At 41.5% G+C, this 24,020-nt stretch overlaps 1 protein-coding gene across 4 annotated transcripts in view; it reads right to left on the reverse strand.

The window, feature by feature from the left end:
- The window catches only part of abcf1 (ATP-binding cassette, sub-family F (GCN20), member 1), a 112,355-nt gene that overhangs the window by 77,681 nt on the left and 10,654 nt on the right, over nt 1-24,020 (reverse strand). The window lies entirely within an intron of this gene.

The raw sequence follows: 24,020 nt of genomic DNA on the forward strand, positions 1-24,020 counted from the left end.
AAAAACAATTACATTTCTGCATAATTTACATTTGAGGCATTTAGCAGTGTGTGCTCTTTGCCAGAGCGAGTTTGCATCAGGGCAACTTAGAATCAGAATCATGTTTATGCACGTTGCTTCTAGATTCTGTCTGGATAATGCATCTCAAGTTTGGCTTTGCCTCGAGTGCTGGCTGACCCAAACCAGACTGTAATCGTGGAGGTGAGGATGGACTCAATAATTGCCAGGTAGAATTGGAGCATCATTGCCTGTGGCAGAAAGTACATCCTTTGACAAGTCTTTTTCCTTTTGCGGTGGAGTCAATGTTAGCCTCCCACTTGTGTCCCATTTCCACAGTAGGAACATGCAGCAGTGTGCCACACTGTCAAACCCAGCTCACTGGTTCCAAAATGGTTTCCATTGCAAACAATGTTCTACACAAGGTTCTCAGGACTAAATGTTGGAGCAGCGCAACAACCGGTGAAGCATTTGGATCCATGTCGCTGCAAAGTGCATGAACAAAGTAAAGCAAGATAATAATAACTTTATTTGTATAGCACTTTTCATACAGAGGTTGCAGTTCAAAGTGCTTCACAACAGTAAAAAATACAGGCATGAGCGAGCATACAGATAGCAAGGTATGGTAAATCACAGTGTTTCACATTAGGATCTAGCATCCCAATAGGCTCTCTGTTTACAGTTTCATTCAGTAATACAAATAATAAAAATAGTTTAAAATTATTCAGTTTAAAAATGTTCTACAAATGATTAAATAGAACGGACATACAACAGGGTATTTAACATACAACAGAACAGTGCATAGTGAGATAAAATTTGCATAGAACCGACACATGAATTTGATAGGCAGTGTATAAAAAAGTAGGCAGGGTAAGAAGAGTGCAGGTAATATTTCCCCTTGCCACTAGGTGGTAGCAGATATCTATCTTCAAATATTTGCCTGCATTACTCCACATTGAATGCCTGAGCAAAGAGATAGGTTTTAAGCTGTCTTTTGAAGATGTCTAGTGAGTTGGCTTCTCTGATGTTTTGGGGTAGTTTGTTCCACAGTTTTGGGGCATAGTTGATAAAGGCTGCATTACCGATCCTCTTTTGACTGTTTCTGGGAGCCTCTAGTAGTCCAGCAGCTGATGATCGCAGTGTTCTTGCTGGTGTGTAATTTATTAGAGTGTTGGCGATGTAGCTAGGTCCCTGTCCATTTAGAGCTTTGTATGTAAGGAGAAGGACCTTAAAGTAAATTCTAAATGTTACAGGAAGCCAGTGTAAAGCAGCTAAGACTGGACTAATGTGCTCTCTCCTTTTGGTTCTAGTTAGCAGTCGGGCTGCAGAGTTTTGGATTAGCTGAAGCCTCTCTGTGGTTTTCTTAGGGAGACCTGTGAAAAGTGCATTACAGTAGTCTAACCGGCTAGATATGAATGCATGAATTAGCTTCTCAGCATCGTTCTGATTAATAAATGGTCGTACTTTTGCTATATTTCTGAGATGGAAGAACGATGTTTTCGTCACTTTGCTAATATGAGAATTGAAGTTCAGTTCTGAATCTATGATAACCCCGACTAGTGACCTCAGATTTGATCCAAGGGGTTAGTCCTCCCAGGTTCTTTATTAACGTTCTAACGATAATTAGAATTTCAGTTTTGTTCTCGTTTAGTTTCAGGAAGTTCTTACTCATCCATTTATTTATTGCCAGTAAGCAGTCTGTAAAGGAGCTAATCGCTGTATCATTTGGTTCAGCAGATATGTACAGTTGTGTATCATCCGCATAGCTATGGAAATCTACATTATGTTCTCCGATGATATCACCCAGCGGTAACATGTAAAGGGAGAAGAGTAAAGGACCTAAGCAACTACCTTGTGCAACTCCATAGTTGTTGTCGTATATATCAGACATGTGATCTCCTAGTTTAAAATAGAATTTCCTCCCTCTGATGTATGTTTTAAACCAGCCTAGCACATGTTCTGAGAAACCGACAGTTTTCAAGACGATCGATTAGAATATCGTGATCGATTGTATCAAATGCTGCACTGAGATCTAGCAGGATAAGGATGGAGATCTTATTCTCGTCAGAGTTTAGCCTGAGGTCACTGATTATTTTGGAGGGCAGTTTCAGTGCTATGATATTTTCTGAATCCCGACTGAAATTCTTCTAAGATGTTTTCTTCGAGAAAGGAATTTATTTGAACTGAAACCATCTTTTCAAGTACTTTACTAATGAATGGTAGGTTGGATATTGGACGATAATTTGCCATTACATTACTATCCAAGTTAGGTTTTTTTAGTAATGGCTTTACAACTGCTGTTTTAAAGGCATCTGGGAAAATACCAGTTCTAAGGGAAGTGTTTATGATATCTAGCATAGGGCTTGAAACACTATTAAACACCCGTTTGAAGAAAGCTGTAGGTATAGGGTCGATGTCTGAGGTGGAGGAGTTACATTCTGAGACAGTTTTGCAGAGTACATCTAGTGTGATGTATATGAATCTTCTCATGGTTACATTGCACGGTTTGCTGCAATCAGCTTTATTTCCATCACGAGTAATGCTGGCCCTGATCAAGGTTATTTTGTTGTTAAAGAATAGTGCAAGTTCTTCACACTTAACCGTTGATGACTGAGGAGGTGTAGGGGCAGTGTTGAGTAGTACATTAATAGTGGAAAAAAGGATTCTGGAGTTTCCTGCGTTTTCTGTAATGATTTTAGAGAAGTAGTCTTTCCTTGCTAAGCGGATGGTTTTATTATAAGCAGTTAAAGCATCTTTGTATATATCACAGCATATGGTGTTTTTTGTTTTTCTCCATTTTCGCTCCGCTGCACGACATTTCCGCATTATATAGTTCAACCAGGGCGAGGCTCTGGTTCTCTTCTTTTTCATTTTTAGTGGGGCGACAGAATTTAATACAGATGACACTGCATCATTGAGATTTTCTACCATTTAATTTAGAGAGCGGTCATGATTGTGTGGTTCATGTAGTCTGATAAGATCAATGAACTTTGATTCAGCCTTGTCGTTTAGGAGCCTCTTTTGAACTATGATTTATTTTTTTGTTTTAGTAAGGGTTATTTGAGTATCAAAAAATATACAGTGATGGTCGGAGAGAGGTAATTCAGTTAGAGAATCTTTTTATGCTTAGCCCAGTTGTTGTTATAACTAAGTCCAATGTATTCCCAAGCCTGTGAGTTGCATTTGTTATATGCTGCGTTAGGTCAAAGCTATCTAGTAGATTTTCCAGTTCTATAGTTTTGGAGTCTGTTTTCTTATTAAAATGAATGTTCAGGTCTCCATTTAGGATCAACTTATCATATCCGGTAACGCATAGTGAAATCAGTTCAGAGAGATCCTGTATAAATATTGGAGAGTGTCTAGGCGGGCGGTATATTGTGACGATAATGGTTGATTCTGTTTTGAGCTCAATGGCAAGATATTCCATCGACATGAACTCGCCTAGTTCTGTGATTCTAAACAAGAGTTTTGAGGAGAAAATTGCTGCAACTCCTCCCCCCCCCCTTCTGTTTTTTCTGGGTATTTGAAGAAAATTATAGTCTGGTGGACAAGCCTCTATCATTATTGATGTAGCTGTGTCATTATTTAGCCATGTCTCTACTAGGCAGATGCAATCTAAGTTATTTTCTTTAATCAGATCATTTACTAAAAATGTTTTATTATTCAGTGATCTGACATTTAGGAGGGCTAATTTTATTTGTTGGACTTCTTTAGGGGAGGTCTGATTTGGCTTGACCTTGAAGATGACAAGTTTCAAGTTTGTTTATCATTTGTCACAACAAAATACAGATACTTTGATGAAATGCTTGTTTCTATATGAGCCCCTGAGAGTGTGCTACATACAGTACAAAAAGTCATTAAGAAGTAAGTAAAAAGTAAGTAAAGGAATGTTCAGTCAATATACATATATACAATATACAATACAGAGTAAAATGAGTAACTGAGGTACAATGCAGAAATGAGATGAGGTACAAAACTTAGGGTAGGGTGCAAATGAGGTATGAATGTAGTGCAAATCTCTTTAATAATAGATCAATATAAAGTGTGTTAAAGTGTCTAAAGTGAGTGGTAAGGTGAGTGTTTGTTTAAAGTGAGTGTGTACATGTGGATGTGTGTGCAGTGAGTGTAGAGATGATGGGTTGTTACTAGAGTTGTTCCGATACCGATACTGGTATCGGAAAAGCCGCCGATACTGGCTAAAATGCTGGTATCGGTATCGGCGAGTACCCTCTAATGCTGCGCTCCGATACCATATGACGTAATTTATCAACAACACTGTGGTCTGTTGAGTAAGCATTATAAAACAAACGTGTGCTTAATCGATTAAAGTGTCAATGCCATTTGTCATTTTAACAGCAGATACTTTCTTAAATGTCATCGTCCCGACAGAGCGGTGTTGACGGCGAGCTCATGGGTTCGCTTGGTGGCTGGTGTTATTAGCATTGAACGGCTAACCGAAAGCTAGCTTTAACATTACCTTGGCTAAAGTTGGGGCTATTCATATAATCCAGCAATAATGGCTGCAGACCTGCAAGCAAAGTACAGCAAGTTGGCAAAGGAGTATTCCAAGTTAAATCACAATGTCACCAGTAACGTTACAGTCTTCTATGGTCTTCCCATATACCGGTAGCTCATGCTAGCTAACGGTAACGTTGTCATTGCACAATTGCACGTCGCGTACACAATTAATGACATGTTGCGGACAGCCATATCGGCGACAATGTTTAGCTTTTAGTGCCAAATGATAAGAGTCTGAGGCGGAGTCTCAAAAGAGAATGTTGAATATTTATTGTGCAAAAATCAAAACAGATCCGACTGCTACTGAACGGAGCCTTGTAGACAGACTGAGTAGGGTATATCTGCAGAGCCAGTGGGTAGCGAGTGCAGCAACGTATAATGTCCGTGTGGATCATTGGAGTAGGGTATATCTGCAGTGCTGAAGCCCCATACTCATTGATTAATGATACTAATACAAATCTATACAATCACCTGTTGAATAAATACCATTACTTTCTAGTTATGACTAAAAAACAGTATATATAAAACAGTATTTGTTAAAAAAAAAATATTATATTTATAAAAAAATTATATAATATCGTTTTTTTTTTTTTTTTATGTATGCACTGGTATCGGATAAGTATCGGTATCGGCCGATACCCAAAGCTTAGGTATCGGAATCGGATCGGAAAGGAAAAAATGGTATCGGAACATCTCTAGTTGTTACATAGTGTCATTGTCATTGAGCATCCTGATGGCCTGGGGATAGAAGCTCCTTCTGGGTCTCCCTGTACTGGCCATGAGACTCCGGTAGCACTTGCCTGACCGCAGCAGTTCAAAGAGGCAGTTGTTTGGGTGACTAGAGTATTTGATTATTCTCTTAGCCTTGGCCCTGCAACGCTTGTTATAAATGTCCTGGAGAGTCCGTTCGGCTGAACGGGCCACTCTCTGTACTCTGTAGTCTGCTTCGGTCTTGTGCGGTGCTATTCCCAAATCAGGAGGTGATGTTACCAGTCAGGATGCTCTCTATTGTGCACAAGTAGAAGTTCTTGAGGATCTTATGACTCACTTTGAACTTCCTTAGGCGCCTAAGGAAGTAGAGGCGTTACCGTGCCCTCTTTCACTACACAATGTGTGTGGTCCATGTCAAGTCCTCGGATATGTGGATTCAGAGGTACTTAAAACTGTTCACTCTCTCGACCGGTGCCTTGTCGATGCTGAGGGGGCTGTAGTCCCTGGCCCCCGACCTCCTAAAGTTCACAATCATCTTTAGTTTCGCTGATGTTCAGGGAGAGGCTGTTCTTCCGACACCAGCGCGCCAGGTCCTCTACCTCTTCCAGGTAGGCCCTCTCGTCGTTTGCAGAGATCAGGCCCACCACGACTGTGTCGTCAGCAAACTTGATAATTGTGTTGTTGTTCCGCTGTGACACACACCTCCCCACCTATCTGAAAAAGTCCACCATTATGGCCTGGGGATAGAAGCTCCTTCGGAGTCTCTCTGTACTGGCCATGAGACTTCGGTAGCGCTTGCCTGACCGCAGCAGTTCAAAGAGGCAGTTGTTTGGGTGACTAGAGTCTTTGATTATTCTCTTAGCCTTGGCCCTGCAACGCTTGTTATAAATGTCCTGTCCTGTATAACTGACCACCTCTCTTCTTCCCCGATTCTTCTTCCGTTCGGTCTTTGCGGTGAACGTAGAAGTTATCGGCCGGTGTGATTCTATGGCGTGATTCAGGACATCTGGCGTCAACCAAGTCTCGGTGAAGCAGAGTACATTGCAGTCTCAAATGTCCCTTTGGAATTTAATCCTCGCTCTGATGTCATCCAGTTTATTCTCAATGGATTAAACGGGTCTCGCCGTCTTCTCTGCTTTGCTGGATTGTTGTTTCTCAGGATTTCACCCGGCCAAGGTAGGGAGGCATTAACACATTGGGTGCCACGCCCCTTTTCCCAGATAACCCCTTGAGTGCCAGCGATTTAGTCAATGGGAGGTTGGGGATATTTGCGAACGCTTAAACTATATCTTAAATTATGGCTATGGGTCTAAAACACCCCTCGCTTATCAATGACTTGCTTGCAGTCAACATGTACGAAACGGATTGTTTTCTCATTGGTACATTTCCGTTTTATACCGTTTTGAATAAGAGTATAGTTTCGGAAAGTTCTAGTAATTTCAGAGAAATTCCGCGATAATAGCACAAAACACGTTGTAATTTTTCGGCTGACTTATGAATAGTTTTCAAATAAACGCTAGATTATTGATAGTATATGTGTACTTATGCACGCTAGAGATCTATTATCCATGACCTTGTCAGCGCTAACGTCATACACCCACACGTTGTGATCGCTATGAAAAAAAACATCTGATTAACCCAATACTGGTCAAATAGAGTCCTTACCTCACAAAAAGATTAATCCAATTCCTGATCGCCATTCCAAATATTAATCACGTTTATTGATCCAGCGCTATAGTCTGAAACACATAATCGACGCTGCTCTGAGGGTCCTCAGTCAATCTGGTAACACGACACTGCTTGCCAGAGATGGGAAAACCCTGGACCTGACTTTTTTTCTGATGCACATGGCCAGGCCACCCAATCCAATGATGTGCATTACCATCCGGGAGACTATAGGCGGCGGTATTTGCCCTTTGAGCTCAGAGCCATTCCCAATGATAAAGTCAGGCTGGATGGATGGATGAAAAATTTATCGATATTGCCAATAAAAGAAATAACGATAAAATAACGAGAAAACTCGTCATTGTAGGAATTCTTCTACAAAAAAAGAAACACTGGACTCTGCACCAGGTCAGACACCAGAGGTGACTGCATGGTCCAACGTAGACTGACCACGTTTGGCCAAAACGTCCGGTCCATAAAAGGCAGTCAAACATGGAACAGTCTCCCCATTTCCATAAGGGAAAGCCCCACCCTTGCTTCTTTTACAGGGATCTACGCTAACCTTTTTCCCAAGGAGCACATGTGCTCCTAAATAAAAAAAATTAGGAGCACACAAAGAAATTTAGGAGCACCCAAAAATATTTAGGAGCACAGTGAAAATATTTAAAGTAACAGAGTTTATTATTTTTTTCAAAAATAAATGTATATTTGTACTGTGCGTGCATGTGTGTAAATTAGCTCTTGCTACAACCCTGCATGTTTACATTTTGTACTTGATGTTCATTAACACTTTGGCTGCCATGGGTTAAATTCATTATCAACCGTAGGTTGCCGGCTCTATTTGTCTATAGAGAAAGTCCCCTTCTTTGCAGGGCTATAACTTTTTAAATTCTATTGCTACATTGCCATTATTAGGGCCCATTCAAAGTCCTATATGTATTGTTCATTGTGTAGCAACGTTAAACTTTTTCATTCACATATTCATAGTAAAGTATGGTCTAATGTATAAGTATGTTTTCATCTCTTTCTGCAGCTTTCTCCAGAACGTGATCTATAGCCCCAAATACATTATATTGATGATGCAATACAGTTTTATGGCAATCAGCGCGATATAAAAAAATTCCAACTAGACGTACTTCTAGAAGTTACTACACGTCATCTGATGTTGACCGGATGGGCTAGGGGGCGTTTATAATTCCGTGGGCAGCGTTATACCAATCATCTAATGTGGGTCAAATGTTGATAATATCAGTTAGTATCGAAGACGGTAATTTTACACGCTAAAACTCACCCCAGTCTCCGCGCGCCGTTGGGCGATCATCGTAGAGTAGAAATTTTACCATTATGGGATGTCGATTTACCCGGTCCATCTCCAGCTTGTATAATGGTATATACGTCCAAATCATGTTGTTTATCGAGTTATTGGCAATCGATCGCTATGTAGTGTGTCGAGATCGAGTCCCGGGACCTATAGCGAGTGCCCGGAAGTAATACGGCCGACCAGCACAACCTCTACGGCACTTCCTGTTAAGCGATTGCGCCGATCGGCCACCAGATGGCGCTCCTGAACCGCCAGAGAGCTCAGTGGGTCCTCCTGGTGGATCTCAGGCCAGCGGAGGGGAAATATGAATCCGATCCCAGATTTTTGAAATATTGATATTAAAGACGCTGTAAAGCGTCTTCGGCAACTTGAGCATGGCCGGGAATGACGTGTTTAAGCGTTTTCCGGCACCCAAAGTGTTAACATGTGCTGTCCCTATCAAATAAACTATCAAATCAAACTACTGCTACAAAAGGTTCAGTCACTTAACTTTAGCTTTTGCCCCTTTTATGCATACAATGCCTATGTTTTGGCTGTGTTGCTCTTCTAGAAAAATAATCCTTTCAGGGTTGCCTATTGAAATACTGTACACCTCCAGTACAGAAACATTGTTTGAGTTTGCGTGTCAGGTAGACCATTGATTGACAGTCGAGTCTGCCAATTACATCATACCGCTTGCACTCCGGCCGTCCGGCGCTGCAGCTGGACCCTATTGCCCATCTCTGCTGTTGATAAGGCTAGCCAAGTTATTATACACAGATACACAGTGGGCCAGTGACTTTGGTGTAGGGGTGTAACAATGCATCGATCCTAAGGGGGAAATTCAACTGCATCGATTTGAAAATGTTAGAATAGATTATCGCAATTTTAATGTGTACACGTTATGTTATTGTCATGTCCGTTACAGCCAACACACCGACATACGCTACTGCATCAACGTTATGATTAACAAAGCAAGGCATTCGTTTTGTTGCATTAATGTTCTATTACTATTGCTATCGATAAATCTAGGTGTTCTAAAATCTATTGCTATTGGTAAGAGAGAGGCTATAATAAGTTAGTGTCTCGGAAAACGAGAGCCCTGATCGCAATGGCAGAGTTTCAGGAAGTAAACAAGCAAAATGAGCTTCCGATTGGTCATTTGCTTTATTTCCCATGAAACCAGTCACTTCACTCTACTGTGATTGGACCGTTGGCTTTAGTGCAATGTGGGACTTGTAGTTTTTTAACGATTCTCAGCGGAGAAATAAAAAGTACGACTGAAGCTGTAATCTGCATTCGCACACCGTGCGCGTAATTGACTTTTGAGGTTCGCACACACATATTTTTAGGGGCATATGAGAGGAATATGGTCGCACTGTAGAGCCCTGTTTTAGAGGGCAACTAAAAAAATGGCTGAAGACAAACCAGTCATGTGAACACATGTGACATGCCGTTATGTATTTGTACATTTTTTTACTGTTTTTATGTATCCTGTTTTTATGTATTTGTACATTTCTTACTGTTTCTATGAGTCCTGTTTTTATGTTTGGGGACAACGGATGGAAATTAGCCACGTGCTAAATCCGGCAATTTTTACACTCCAGTGTTCATTCATTTAGCATTGTCCCGTCCAAATAAACGAATTAAATAAATAAATTGGCACTCAACGCATAAGACGACTAATCTCTAAATCTACTAAAACATTTCATTTAGATGAATCCTATGGTTATTAGCCTATAGGCATTGTCCAATAGTTGGGAGATGCTGAGAAAAGCTCCCTCAGTCTGGAGTGAGCAGTAGATTATAGGCTACTATTGTTGATGACAAACTGAAGGCTCTAGTGAGCATGTGGCTGCTTGAAGCAAAGTATGCTTGAGGCCTGGGTGTGATGCACCTGGTTGCTGTATAGGGGATGTTTACGCCAAGTAATATCCCACATAAGAACACAAATGTTGTTAAGTTAATTGCAAGTGTGTCATAGCCAAAGTAAATATGCTTGATGATGACATCACGTATTTGCTAAAAAAAAAACATATTCAGCGTCATCCGAGTTTATGGGAATTGCTAAATGTATGGGAATTGCTAAACTGCTCAATTACTTTCTGGCTTAACTAATTACAATACTTAAATAAAATTAAAGTCAAGTTACAGATTGTAAAACTACTCAAAATGAAAAAAAAACTACTCGATTACAGTAACAAGAATAATTGTAAATAGTTACTTTCCAACCTTGCCTGTAGTACACTACACAAATACACACACTATACATTTAATAAATTAATCAAGCTTCCGAACACACCACAGCACAGAATCTGCTCTTGTTAAAGTCACCAGCGATATCCTGCTAAATTCAGATTCCGGTTTTCTCTCCATACTCATCCTCAGCGCTGCTTTTGACACCATTGATCTTACTCTCCCGTTTAGAACACAGTTGGCATCACAGGCTCAGCTCTCCACCTATTTCACTCCTATCTTATCAGACAGACAGCAATTCACTACCATGGATGGTCATACCTCAACTTCTTTCCCAGTTACATCTGGTGTCCCCCAAGGCTCAGTCCTTGGCAGTGGTGCAGTGCTGGTATAACTCGGTATAACGGCGTTATACCTCGGTCACCGAGGCTGAAGTACGCGCAATCGCTTTTTACATGGCATTATCCAACCGGACTCCCGGAGAAGCATGCAGCTGCAGAGCCGCAGAGCCAGCGGCGCTCTCTGGGCCGCGCGCTGACGGCCGCGCTGTGAGGCAATAGTATCCAGCTGCAGGACGAGAGCAGCCAAAAAAAACTGTGCATGCGCGCACACGCGCGTGGAGCGTTTGACCTACTGTCAATTTGCCACTGCACCACTGGTCCTTGGTCCCACTCTTCTCCCTCTATACCAGGGGTGGCCAACCTTTTTTGAACCAAGATCTACTTTTTTATTTACCACCTAGCCCGAGAGCTACCAGCCAAAATTGTATATTGTAAGCAGTCATTTGAGGCTTTATAAAAGCAGCATAATGAACACAAATCTGTCAGTGCCGATTCCGACCTCATCTTAAATAACAAACAGCATTGCTTATTGTAGGAGGAAGAGTTGATTTAGCAAAAAAATTTTTTTTTTTTTTTTTTTTTAATAATCACATTTTATTAATCAAGATCTACTTGAAATCAGCCCGCGATCTACCTGTCGATCGCGATCGACTGGTTGGGCACCACTGCTCTATACGTTACCCCTCTGTCACATCTTCAGAACACATGGTCTCCAATATCACTGCTACGCCGATAACAGTTATACATCCACTCTCCTCCTGACACCACTGCTGCTACTACTGCCCTCTCCTCCTGCCCCTCTGAAATAAAAATCTGGATGAATCACAACCTTCTCCAACTCAACAGTACTTAAACTGAAATCCTTGTAATAGGCCCACCTCACCTTCTCCGTAAAAACCCTGACTGCTCCATATCCATCAACAACCAACCACTCTATCCTCCCCTCCCCCACAGTGAAAAACTTGGAGTGTTCTATTTGACCCCAAACTATCATTCAAACCACACATCAATAACATCACTAAGACATGCTACTTTCACCTCAGGAACATTTCCCACATTAGACCACTACTGTCCCCCTGACACTGAAAAGCTTCCATGGCTTCATTTTCTCCCGTCTAGATTATTGTAATAATGCATTACTCATTGGCTCAACATCTAAATCCCTCCATAAACTTCAACTAGTTCAGAACACTAAGCCCGCATCATCACCCGCTGCCCCATATTCTCCCACATCACACACAACAGTGTGTGCCAAAAATGGCTTTTTACGTGTTTGGCCGCCGACCGTTGAGTGCCATAAACAAAGTCGTTTTTGGATCGTTTGATCCGTTTACTTTGATCCCCGCTTTACACAGTTGCCCAGAGATCTGCATAATTTAGGCACGTCCCGACACATTGGAACTACATTCTGATCGACTATCACCAGGTGGCAGTATCGTCCCGTGTCTGAACTGCATGGGGCTCTGGGCTGATAGTTAGCTTCACTTTCAGTTTCTCCTCGCGAGTGGCCCCTCCTTCTCCTGGGACAGAAATGTCACAGTCCTCTCCTCAGAATTCCATTGCATAAGAGTATTTGACCATCGAAACGTGTATAGATATATACACTGGTAATCGCGATGGCGATGCGATCACTTGGAATTATTCTTTTGGAATACCTTCTGGCTAAGGTAAGGTACATTCTATGTCTATTTTACCAAATCTGAAACGTGTTTTTCTAACGATCACAGTTATGTGTTTCACCGGATAAAAAACATGCTCGGCAAACACGATCACTTTTGAGTTAAAACGACCCCGCCCCCCTTGATGATACATATATACAAGTCATATACCTGTGATTTGAGAGTATTCAGGGTTTCAGGGGATCAGCCAGAACGGTTTGGGCTTATTGCATGAAATTGCTTATTGCTATGAAAAGACTTATCTTGGAAATTAGATTATTCACTTTTTTTTTTTTTAAACTTAATTTTTTAGCGTTTATCGCTTTTCTGGTCAAGCATGACCGACAGTTGTAGAGTGAAACGGGAGGGAGACCAGGGGAAGACATTCGGCAAATGACGGCGGGTCCGGGAATCGAACTCTGAGTCAACCAGAACCGTGACGCAGCACGGCTCCTCCCGACGCAGATATAGCGCCGAGATACGCGGTGAGCTACTGGAGCCCCCTAGATTATTCACTTTATTGTCATTACACAATACAAGACAGTGAAACAAGATTGTGTACGTCTAACCAGGATGTGACAATCAACAGTCAATTGCAATATAAGACATAAATAAAACTGTACAGTAAGGTGCAATGGTTAGCACAATGTGCTCACAATGGTGAGAATACAAAATAATAATTAAAATAATCATTCAAATAAAGTCTACATAAATTATGGCTATATACACAGGTATACAGTGAGGTGCAGTGGGCTAAGTCGAGTTTTGATTCAGAAGTCTGACAGCTGAGAGGCAGAAACTATTCGCGGTTCTGCCTGGGAGGCTGCGGTGCGGTAGCGTACCCCAGAGAGAGTACCCCGCAGGTGGGTGAACAATCCATGGTTGGGGTGAGAAGAGTCTTTGATGATGTTCCGTGCTCTCCGTGAGCACCGCTTCTCATAGATTGATGAGATGGGGGGAGTGGTGTCTTGGTGATGCGTTGGGCTATTTTCACTACCCTCTGCAGTGATTTCCGGTCCTTAACTGCAGTTGCCGTACCAGACTGTAGTTTATTACACGCTAAACATCGCATCTCAAACTACTGTGTGTGGAAACAAACTATTATTCCCATGCTGGACTACAAGTAATGTTTGTCGAAATGGGCCACACCGTGTCTCTACAGCTATAATACATAAAACACACACAACTTCGCAAACATAGTGCAACGACCACGGAAACTACTAGCAAGGCTGGCATTCTAAGGGTAAATTAACCAAACAGCGTGGCACTCAGTGTTAAGATCAGTCTCCTCACTTACACTTACTCCCTAGCACCTGCTTAAATCTACAACCTCCTTCAACACTACACTCCCTCCCGCTCATCCAACTTAGCCCTTCTGAGTACACCACACTATCACCTTAAGTCCACAGAAAACAAATCATTCTCCTCCTCTGCTCCCCGACTCTGGAATAAACTCTCATCACAAATCAAAGAACATCCGTAAAAACATTTAAGTCCCACCTCAAAACCCACCTGTTCAAGCTTGCATACCCTCACTCCTGACCCTCCAACCCCTGCATCACTTACATTTTCACATCTGTACACACCTATATACTAGTATTATTATTTATTTGAATTTTCTCTCCGTCTCGTCTCTAAGCTGTCTCCCTTTCTATGTAGTATCCCCACCATGTTGTCATTGTGAATGTCCATGTACTGTTTGTCCATGTACTGCGTTTGTCCATATACTATAATGCAATGTTGGTAAAGTGCTTTGAGATACCTTATGTAGTCTATTATCTCTATTATTATTATTATTATTATTATTAAGACTGGAAAGCTCTAACTTGATTAATACCACTACACAAAAGGACACAAATAATGCTTTAAATGTACACAAACGATTTTATTCAACACAGAAAATATAAAATACATACAGTATTGGGTAATATACAGAGAGAGAATTATGCAACCAATTATTGATGGTACTACTACAAGCAATACGCTAGTATTGAGAAGGATGACTTGTACATCAACCAATTCTAACCAATAGACTTGGGAAATGATGAGAGCACAGTACAGGTTATACTTTAACTACTTGTCAATAATGGGCCACAGGGCAGATCACAACAGCTGTTGCATGTGAAATCTGAGTTGAGCCTAGTATCACGTTGTCCAGATGAGAGCGAGAACAAAGGAAAGTTAGACTTGGTTAGCTACCAAGGAAGGCAACCAGGCAGGTGGCTTTGAGCAGCAGGCTAGGTTTGGTGAGGCATCAGTCATCTGACCCAAGTCACGAAACAGTCTTTTTTGTCTTTGACAAGTCTTTGGTAATTGTAGAGTAGTTTGGTTCTTAAGTGTGTTCTCGTGAATATTGCATTTGACCAATCAATGATGTTTACTGCTGCACCACAAAAGTATGCGAACCATAAAAAAATTACCAATACTAATTTGAAATAAAAAAGCAGGTAGAAACCATGGCCCAGGAACCAAAAATGTACCCAGGTTCCTGGCAGAGGAAAACCAAAAAGGTACCCCATTCCTAAAAAAGGTTTCTGGTTCATTAAAAAGGTTCGGGAGATTGAAAAGGGCCAAAGGTCTGGGCCAGGCACCTTTCTTATACACAAATTCGACGAAGTACCGGAAGTAAACAAGTCGCCATTAGAGTGGTTGCCCAGTACGCAGTACCTACTAGCAGGGGTGTACAGCGAGATATATATGTTGCACGTGCGACACTGACGTCAGTCTGTGCGATGAAAGGATTGACTTCAATAGCACTGGTGCGATGGCCCGCTATCCACTTGGTACTTGTAGTCTTGTGCGATTAAATACAATGTCCCTTCTGCGTAAGACTCCATATATCAAACACCAAATCCCATAATCCCTAGCGAACAATATCCCCGCGAGTTGCGAGCAGTGACTCATATCCGCTCGGCTCAGATCACAACACAGCAGGACTCGTCTCAGCAGCAGCAGCTCGTCTCAGCAGCGTTTGGAACGCGGACATTGAAACAGAGCTAGTGGATATTGTTGTCGCGACCCAAAACAAATCCCTGCTGTTTTATTCGGCAACGGGTCAAATGCATATAACATGCTTTGCAATCCTCGCGTCATAAAGTCCGAAATGAACGTTACGTTAGCATGAGCTTACAACAAGCTGTTCATAGCCATATAGAGAGAACAGCAGACGGGCAGAGTGAGGAGGCGGGGGCAGACATTCTCCCTTCTCTGTGTGTGTGTGTGTGTGTGTGTGCGTTTGGAAAGATCACATGAAGTCAGACGAGTATATTATATTGATAGTAAATGTACTGAGGGTGGACAGATAATGTTGATATTTAAACATAAAAAATACAATACAAAATAAATATTCATGATCATGCAACATAAAACGGTTGCGTGTTGTGAGTTCCAAAACATTTAACTTAAAGTTTAAAGCTCAATATATCAAAACGTGGCACTTTACAGTGAACAGGAGGTCTACTATGTGTATTAAAAACAATAGATTGTTTTTCCTTTAAAAGTCTGGAAGAGGTCAAAAATAAAAATGTCAAATGATATTTCTGTTGCCTTTTTTGAGTTGATCTAATGTTACTGATTGTGTTAAATGGGCTTATGTTATGATATCGTCTCATATCGATTGCAGGCACCTGCATCGTATCATATCGTGGCATATATCAGCAAATATCGTATTGTTGTCCAAAGAATCTATATCATATCGTATCGTGATGAAACTGGTGATTCCCACCCCTAGTAGAGTCCATACACCCAACACCAAATCCCATAATTCCTTACACGTAACGTGTCTGGCTGTGTGACGTCAACTTGTCAGCATAAAATGACAGCCAAACATGGCACTGCAACTAAATAACACAAATACAATAGGCACATTTGTGACTGTTACAAATATAACACATTTTATACTTGTGCTACAAGATTTTGGCCTGTGCTACAAAACGATCAACCTCTGTAGTACCAGTGCTATGTGCAAAAAAAGTTAACGTACAGCCCTGCTACTAGACAGCGCAGTACCTACATTTGATTTGTGGGAAGCCATTTCTATGACATGAAATGCAATGTAATGTAATGGACAATATTTTAGGTAGTATTGTAGAGTTATTCGTTACTCATCCTAATTATTCTTACCACTCTATAGATGTGTGGAATACACTTCCTGGATGGCAAACTAATGAAAGAACACCCATATCCTGTATTGCACATGGGATATAAATATCATGTAAGTTTGATTCCATTTCTCCTGAAGTTACCATAGGTATTTTTCTTTTTTGAGTAATAATGATAATCGGATGCATGTACAGTGTTACAGGTATAAAAACACGATGGTAGCTAGTAAGAGTAGAGGGATATACACATATTGAATGAATTGATCTTTACACTTAAGCGCCCATTAATGAAATGTTTATAATGTAAGGAATAGTTTGAATAATGGCTCATTGCCAATACATTTTGTTTCATGTATGAAATATTTCTCTGTCTTTTCCTCAGAGGATAATGTCTCTCCTGATGTCCTGCTCATTGAATCTCAGCGGGGGGAGGGGCGGCAGGCTGGGGGGGGGGGGGGGGGGGGTTATGGTGACTGGGTGGTAGGTGTGGTGTTTAGAGAGGAGCAGGGATGTGGGATTTGCTGAAATACTGACCGCTATGAAAGCCAGAGACAAAAAATGCTCTGAGTTTCGTAAAAGTCAGTCAAAGCTTACCAAAAGCACGAGCAGTGAACTCCAAGACCACGTGACTGAACTCAAACTAGAAAGAAACAGACTAAGAAATGACGTAAACTCCATGATCAAAACTGCTAAAAAAAATTTCATCAATGACAAAACCGAGGAAAACAAAAATAAACCACGTGAACTTTGGAAATTACTCAACAATCAACTAGGCTGCAGTAAAAAACTCAAAACCAGGTTCTCAAACATAAACATAAAGACGGACAACACGCTCATCACAGACAAGCTGGATGTAGCCAATTACTTAAACACTTTCTTCACAAACATAGCCACAACACTGGTAAACAAACTACCCTCCCACTCAGGGCAGTATGGGGTAGAACACATAGTAGCATACTACAAGAACCTAGGCGTCCACAAAGACGACTTCAAACTGGAAATAGTAACTACAGATGAGGTACTCAAAAAACTGAGCGCCCTCCAACCAAACAAGGCCACTGGCCATGACAACATCCCCTCCAAATTCCTCAGAGACTCAGCAGCAGCCATCACCCCAGTCATCACACACATAATAAACCTCTCCATAAAACAGGGACACGTCCCCAAGGACTTCAAAATTGCGAGAGTAACACCCCTGCACAAAAAGGGCAGCAAATTAGACCCGGGTAACTACCGCCCTGTTTCTATCCTTACATCCATCTCGAAAGTCATGGAAAAAATAGTATACGAACAGATCGAAAAGTACCTCGCGGAAAAAAATCTAATCTACGAATTCCAATCTGGCTTCAGAACATCCCACTCCACTGACACATGCCTTCTCTACTTGAACGACCACATCAAACAAGAGGTGGACGCGGGCAAATACTGCGGCATGGTCATGCTGGACCTACAAAAGGCCTTCGACACTGTCAATCACACCATTCTGATTGACAAGCTAAAAGCAATTGGTTTTGATAGTTTATCAGTGAGCTGGATACAATCCTACCTGGAGGGGAGGGAACAGATGGTGGAAGTAAACGGTACACTATCCCCCCCCCTCACAGTGAGCTGTGGTGTTCCACAAGGAAGCATACTAGGACCGCTACTATTCCTAATTTATGCAAATGACATGTCGTCAGCTTGTGACTGCAACTTGTTCCTGTTTGCGGACGACTCAGCCCTGCTGGTCTCTGACAAGAACAAGTTACAGGTTGAAAAAGCCCTCAGCTCGGAACTAGGCAAAATCTGCATATGGCTCGCCGACAACAAACTATCATTACACATGGGCAAAACAGAGTCCATTCTCTTCGGTTCAAATAACAAACTCAGCAAGACCGACGGCTTCTCGGTTACAGTGGGTGACAATATTATCACAAGGAAAGATGAAATTACCTACCTGGGTTCCATCCTAGAGGCTAATCTTTCCTGTGACAAAATGGCATCCAATGTAATAAAAAAAGTCAACCAACGAACGCGATTCTTGTACCGGATCTCCTCTCTGGTAAACAAGAATACCCTGAAGACTCTAGCAGGAGCACTCATTCAAGGGTACTACGACTATGCTTGCACCTCATGGTACCAAAGCACCTCAAAGGCACTAAAAAACAAATTACAAACATCTCAAAACAAGCTAGTCAGACTACTACTTGACCCGACTCCTAGAACCCACCTCACCCCTGCCCACTTTGACAACCTAGGATGGCTTAGAGTAGACGACAGAGTACAGCAACTTGCAATGGGCCTGGTCTACAAGATACACTACGCGACCAAGGTACCCATGTACATGTCAAAATACTTCCCAAAGGTCAGTGAATACCACGATCACAACACCAGAGGGAGCTCCACAAATCATGTAAAACCCAGATTCGGATCAAACAAGGGACTAAACACGTTTCGCAATTATGCCACATCAATGTGGAACGCCCTGCCTAAAGCTGTAAAGGAATGTGAATCACTACCCACCTTCAAAAACACTCTCAAAAAACACCTACGTGAGACTGCAATTCGAAACTGGCCCCTACAAATGTCCTAACCTAGTTGTACAGTAAATGACCAAGTAAGGCTTTGTCAATATTCCAATGTACAGTGTAAAATGTGTGTGTGTCCCCTTCCCAACCCCCCCCCCCCCCCCCCACCTCCAATGTACAGCCCTCACCCAACCCACCCCACCCAACCAACCTCCTCCAATGTACAGTTTCTATGCCAAATGTATATACACTCCTTTTCTGGACACTTTTGTATCACAAACAGTACTGTATTTGCAAATCTGATATGTCATAAATGTATAGATGTAGCAGTACTGTCTATCTGTATGTCATGTATGTCATATATGTTATGATGAATTGAAAATGGGGGACCCTGATGTAAACAAGTCGAAAGTCTTTCTCTGGTCTGCATCCCCTTAACAATTGTATGTATTGAGCTGTACTGTACTGTACCCATTCTGCAATCTGTTAATAAACTTTTCAATCAATCAATCAATCAATCAATGTTAGAACTCAAATCAGGTCGTCAGTAGTCGGTCAACCAGGAAGTGGGGAGGGAGGGAGGGATTCCTCTTTTAGTTGCGATTTCTTGGGGCATTACAAATTGATGGATACAACATTTTTAGGAAGGACAGGAATGCATTTGGGGGAGGGGTTGCTTTTTATATTCAGAATCTTATTCCAGTGAATATTAGGGAAGATTTAATGAATGAAATTGAAACATTATGGCTGCAAGTACACTTGCCTCATTTGAAGCCTATGTTGATCGGTTGCTGTTATAGACCACCTAGTGCAAATAATGTGTATCTAGAACAAATACGTGACATGTTGGACCAAGTGTGTGATTTGAGTAATGAGATTTATTTTATGGGTGACCTTAACATCGATGGTTTTCATTGAAGTGCCCATTGAAAAAAACGACTTCTAACAGTAGCAAATGCATGTGGTCTATCACAGGTAATTAACAAACCAACTAGGATTAGTTAGTAAAAATGTGATCAATGCAGGTGGAAACCTGGGTACCATAATTTTTTCAAACAATGCGGAGCTATGTTCCAAGGCTGTATCTGTAACTGTTGGTTGTAGCGACCATAACTTAAATGCTATTGTGAGGAAGACTAAAATGCCAAAGCTGGGACCTCAAATTATTTACAAAAGATTGTATAAAATGTTTAAACAAGACAGCTTTGTGAAGGATGTTAAAAATCTATGTTGGTCAAAGGTATTGAGGGGGAAAAGATCCGGAAAAATCTCTATGGGAATTTGATAAAATGTTTATGCACTTGTTGACAAACATGCACCATTGAGAAGGTTTACCGTCAGAAGTGTCAGAACACCATGGTTGGATGATGAACTAAACGAGTATATGATAGAACGTAATCAAGCTAAATTAATAGCAAATACATCAAGTTATAAATCAGACTGGGAGGTATATTGTAAATTAAGAAATGTTGTTACAAAATGTAATAAAAAGAAATTGTATTATGAAAATAGGTTTAATTATATAAAAAATGAAGTAAATTATTATGAAATACTTTAAATGAAATAATGGGCAGGAATAAGAAACCTACCCCATCCTTTCTAGAAACAGAAGGATAATTTAAGGAATAATATGCAAACAATAGATAATGAAAAATCATATTTATTAATAAAGAATCAAATGAAAGATAAAAATTGTAAATTACATTTTGATAGTGACTATAAGTAATGTAGAACATCTGTTAAGTACCACTAAAAACAAACCACCAGGTGTTAACGGTCTTGACGGGAAACTTCTGAAATTGGTCCCCGATTTAATTGCCCCTGCTATCAGTCATATTATAAATCATACCTTTAGTGAATGTTTGTATCCGCAACAGTGGAAAACTGCCAAATTAATACCACTGCCAAACAATTTGAAATTGCCATTCTCAGGATCCAATAGTCGTCCCATAATCTAAGTCGTTTTAATTGTCTGTATGACATGTGAATGTTGTGAGTGTATAAAGTCTGTAACTGTATTTTACGTGTTATAGAGCCCAGGAAGAATAGCTACAGCACTGCTGTGGCTAATGGGGATCCAAATAAACTTAAACTTGGAGGCCTTTCCATAATGAAGATGCGTCGTTGGCTGAGAACTGGTTTTCCAGCTCATCCAAGTACTGCTGCTTGGCAACTTTGATTCCCTTCCTCAGTTTGTACTTGGCCTGCTTGTAGCGGTTACTATCCCCACTCCTGTAGGCAGCCCCTTTTTCTCTACGAAGCTGTCGGAGTGCTGTAGTGAACCAGGGCTTGTCGTTGTTGTATTTAACAACAGTCGTGGTGGGGACGCAGAAATCCTCGCAAAAGCGGACGTATGACGTCACAGTGTCTGTAAACTCCTCCAGGCTGTTCGTGTTGTCTCCGAAGACACTCCAGTCTGTGGAGTCAAGGCAGCCCTGCAGCTCCTCAACGGCTCTGCTGGTCCATCTCTTCACGGTAGTGACGACAGGCTTGGCAGTGTCTAGCTTTCGCCTGTATGTCGGGATGAGATGAATCATCGCGTGGTCGAGGGGCCCCAGAGCGGCGCGGGGGACAGAGCGATAGGCGTCTTGGATCGAGGTGTAGCAGTGGTCAAGCGTTCTCCCCTCTCTGGTGGCACATGTGATGTGCTGCGTGTATTTGGGGAGCGCTCGATTCAGGTCCGCTTCGTTAAAATCCCCCAGAACGATGAGTGACGACTTTGGCTTCACTCTCTCCACTGCAACAATCTGCTCAGCCAGGCACCGTTGAGCCTCGAGCACACAGGCCTGAGGTGGAACGTACACGCCGACCAGAATGAACGAGGTGAATTCCCGGGGGGAATAAAAGGGATTACAGTGAACAAAAAAAGATTCCAGATGTGGAGAACATGATTTTCGCAAAACTCTGCTGTCAGTACACCAGCCTTCGTTGATATAGAAACAGATTCCCCCTCCGCTTGTTTCCCCCGATAGCGCCGTGTCACGGTCGGCTCTGTGGAGCTTGAAGCCGGGAAGCTGCAGCGCATCGTCCGGGACCGGCTCACTCAGCCGGGTGTCCGTGAAGCAGAAGGCAGATGAGAGGGAAAAGTCTCTTCTTGTCTTTATTAAAAGTTGTAGCTTATCCATGCTGTTGCACAGCCAGTGCAGTTTGGAAAGGAATATTCCAGGAAGAGGCGGCCGCAATCCACTCTGTCTGAGGCGCAATAAGGCCCCCCCGCGCTTCCCTCGATGCCTCCTTCCCTTCACAGCCTGGGATAGAATGAGTAAAACTGTAGGGTGAGTTTAAATTCTTGAATCCCCAACATAGCTAGTGGTCAAATGACGAGTATCGAGGGCAGAAGAGGAGGCACTTGATTTCCTTATTTTTTGTGTGAACTGCATCATCTTAAAAAAGGGAACATCAACCAAATTCCAATATGTTAATTCCATGGCCCACGAAAGTTTGTGAACATGAGCTACTCTCTCATGAAGCCAGAAAAGTAAGACTCGAACCTGTGAAGTAGGGGTGTAACGGTACACGGAAGCCACAGTTCGGTACGTACCTCGGTTTTGGGGTTACGGTTCGGTATGATTTCGGTACACAGGAAAACAATATTTGTGATTATTATATATTAATAATTATATATAATTATTTTTTATTAAGTTATACTTAGTTCCACCTAGGCTTGCTGCGGTAGTCAGTCAGTGATAACGTCATTCTGTGTTCAGGAATCCACTCTAGTAAATGAATTGCCTACTGCCCCCACCGTTGTATAATTTCACTTTCACTTCTAGAGTAGATTTTACTTCACGTGACGCAGAGAAAGACTAAAGAGATGCCATGTTACACAACAATGAGAGGATTTATCACTCATTTGGATTTAAACACCGTACCGTAGCAGCTTGACTGGAGAGGAGCTCAAAGGACCAGTCCAGATCAGCAAAAGTATGTGTGCGTGTTTTTTTCCCCCGGATCAGCTGGAAAGTAGCGCAGAATAAAGTTGGTGTGTGTGTGCGTGTGTGTGTGTGTCTTTCCATGTCTTTCCATTGGTTAACATTATTACGGAAACAAGAAAACTATGAACATTTTCAGCCTATTGTATATGCTGTGTTACAAACATACTGTATCATTCATGGTTGGTTTTGTTTCAGTGACACCTGTAGGTAAGGAGAGGAGGGGAGGAGAGGGGGGGAGAAACAGCCGAGTGCGCGTTCATTTGTTGTGTCGGCTTGTTCATGCCTTTACAAGCTTCAACGTTTTATTCATCATCTAAATGTGGCAATCCAAGCTTGATATGCAACGTTAAATGAATGACCCGTGTTAAGACCGTTAGTAAGCCAGTGTAAAGTAAAGATATTGAGCATAGATTTGTAAAATGTTCACCTAGTGGTATGTATGAGACGTATTCTTCGTATGGCTGCACGTACCGCACCGTGAGCAAGCCACGTACCGTAAATTCACGGGACAAATACACGTACCGTTACACCCCTACTGTGAAGTCATGAAATATATAGTAGGGCTGCAACAAACGATTATTTTGTTATCGATTAAACTGTCAATTATTTTACAGATAATCTAAACGATTAATTTAGCCAAAAAAAATAAAACCAATTCCATTTGCTATTGAACATTTTCAAACTTTGTGCAGTACTACTATCCTTAGGTCACATGGGTAGTTGCCTCTTTGACACCACCTACTGAATACCCAGAGTAGGAGATGAGCCATGAAGTTTATTCATGTCTGTAAATGCTGTGTAGTGTGGATGCCTACTGTACATGAGTAGGGTAACTTACATGTCATTACTGCTTTTTATCTATTGACTCATTATAGCTACTGTATTATATTGACATAAAACACACCAGTTACTATGACATTGTTTATCATTACAAACAATCTACAGTATGCCTGTAGTTAAATGCTGAAAAAAGGTAAACTATTTTTAGGTTTATATAAATAAAAAAATAAACTACCAGAGACTATTAAAAAATATATATATGTATATACGATTATGTAAATCAATATCTTCCTTTTGAATATAATAGGCTCA

Source organism: Notolepis coatsorum, assembly GCF_963971535.1.
Source record: "Notolepis coatsorum genome assembly, chromosome: 4".
Taxonomy (NCBI): Eukaryota; Metazoa; Chordata; class Actinopteri; order Aulopiformes; family Paralepididae; genus Notolepis; species Notolepis coatsorum.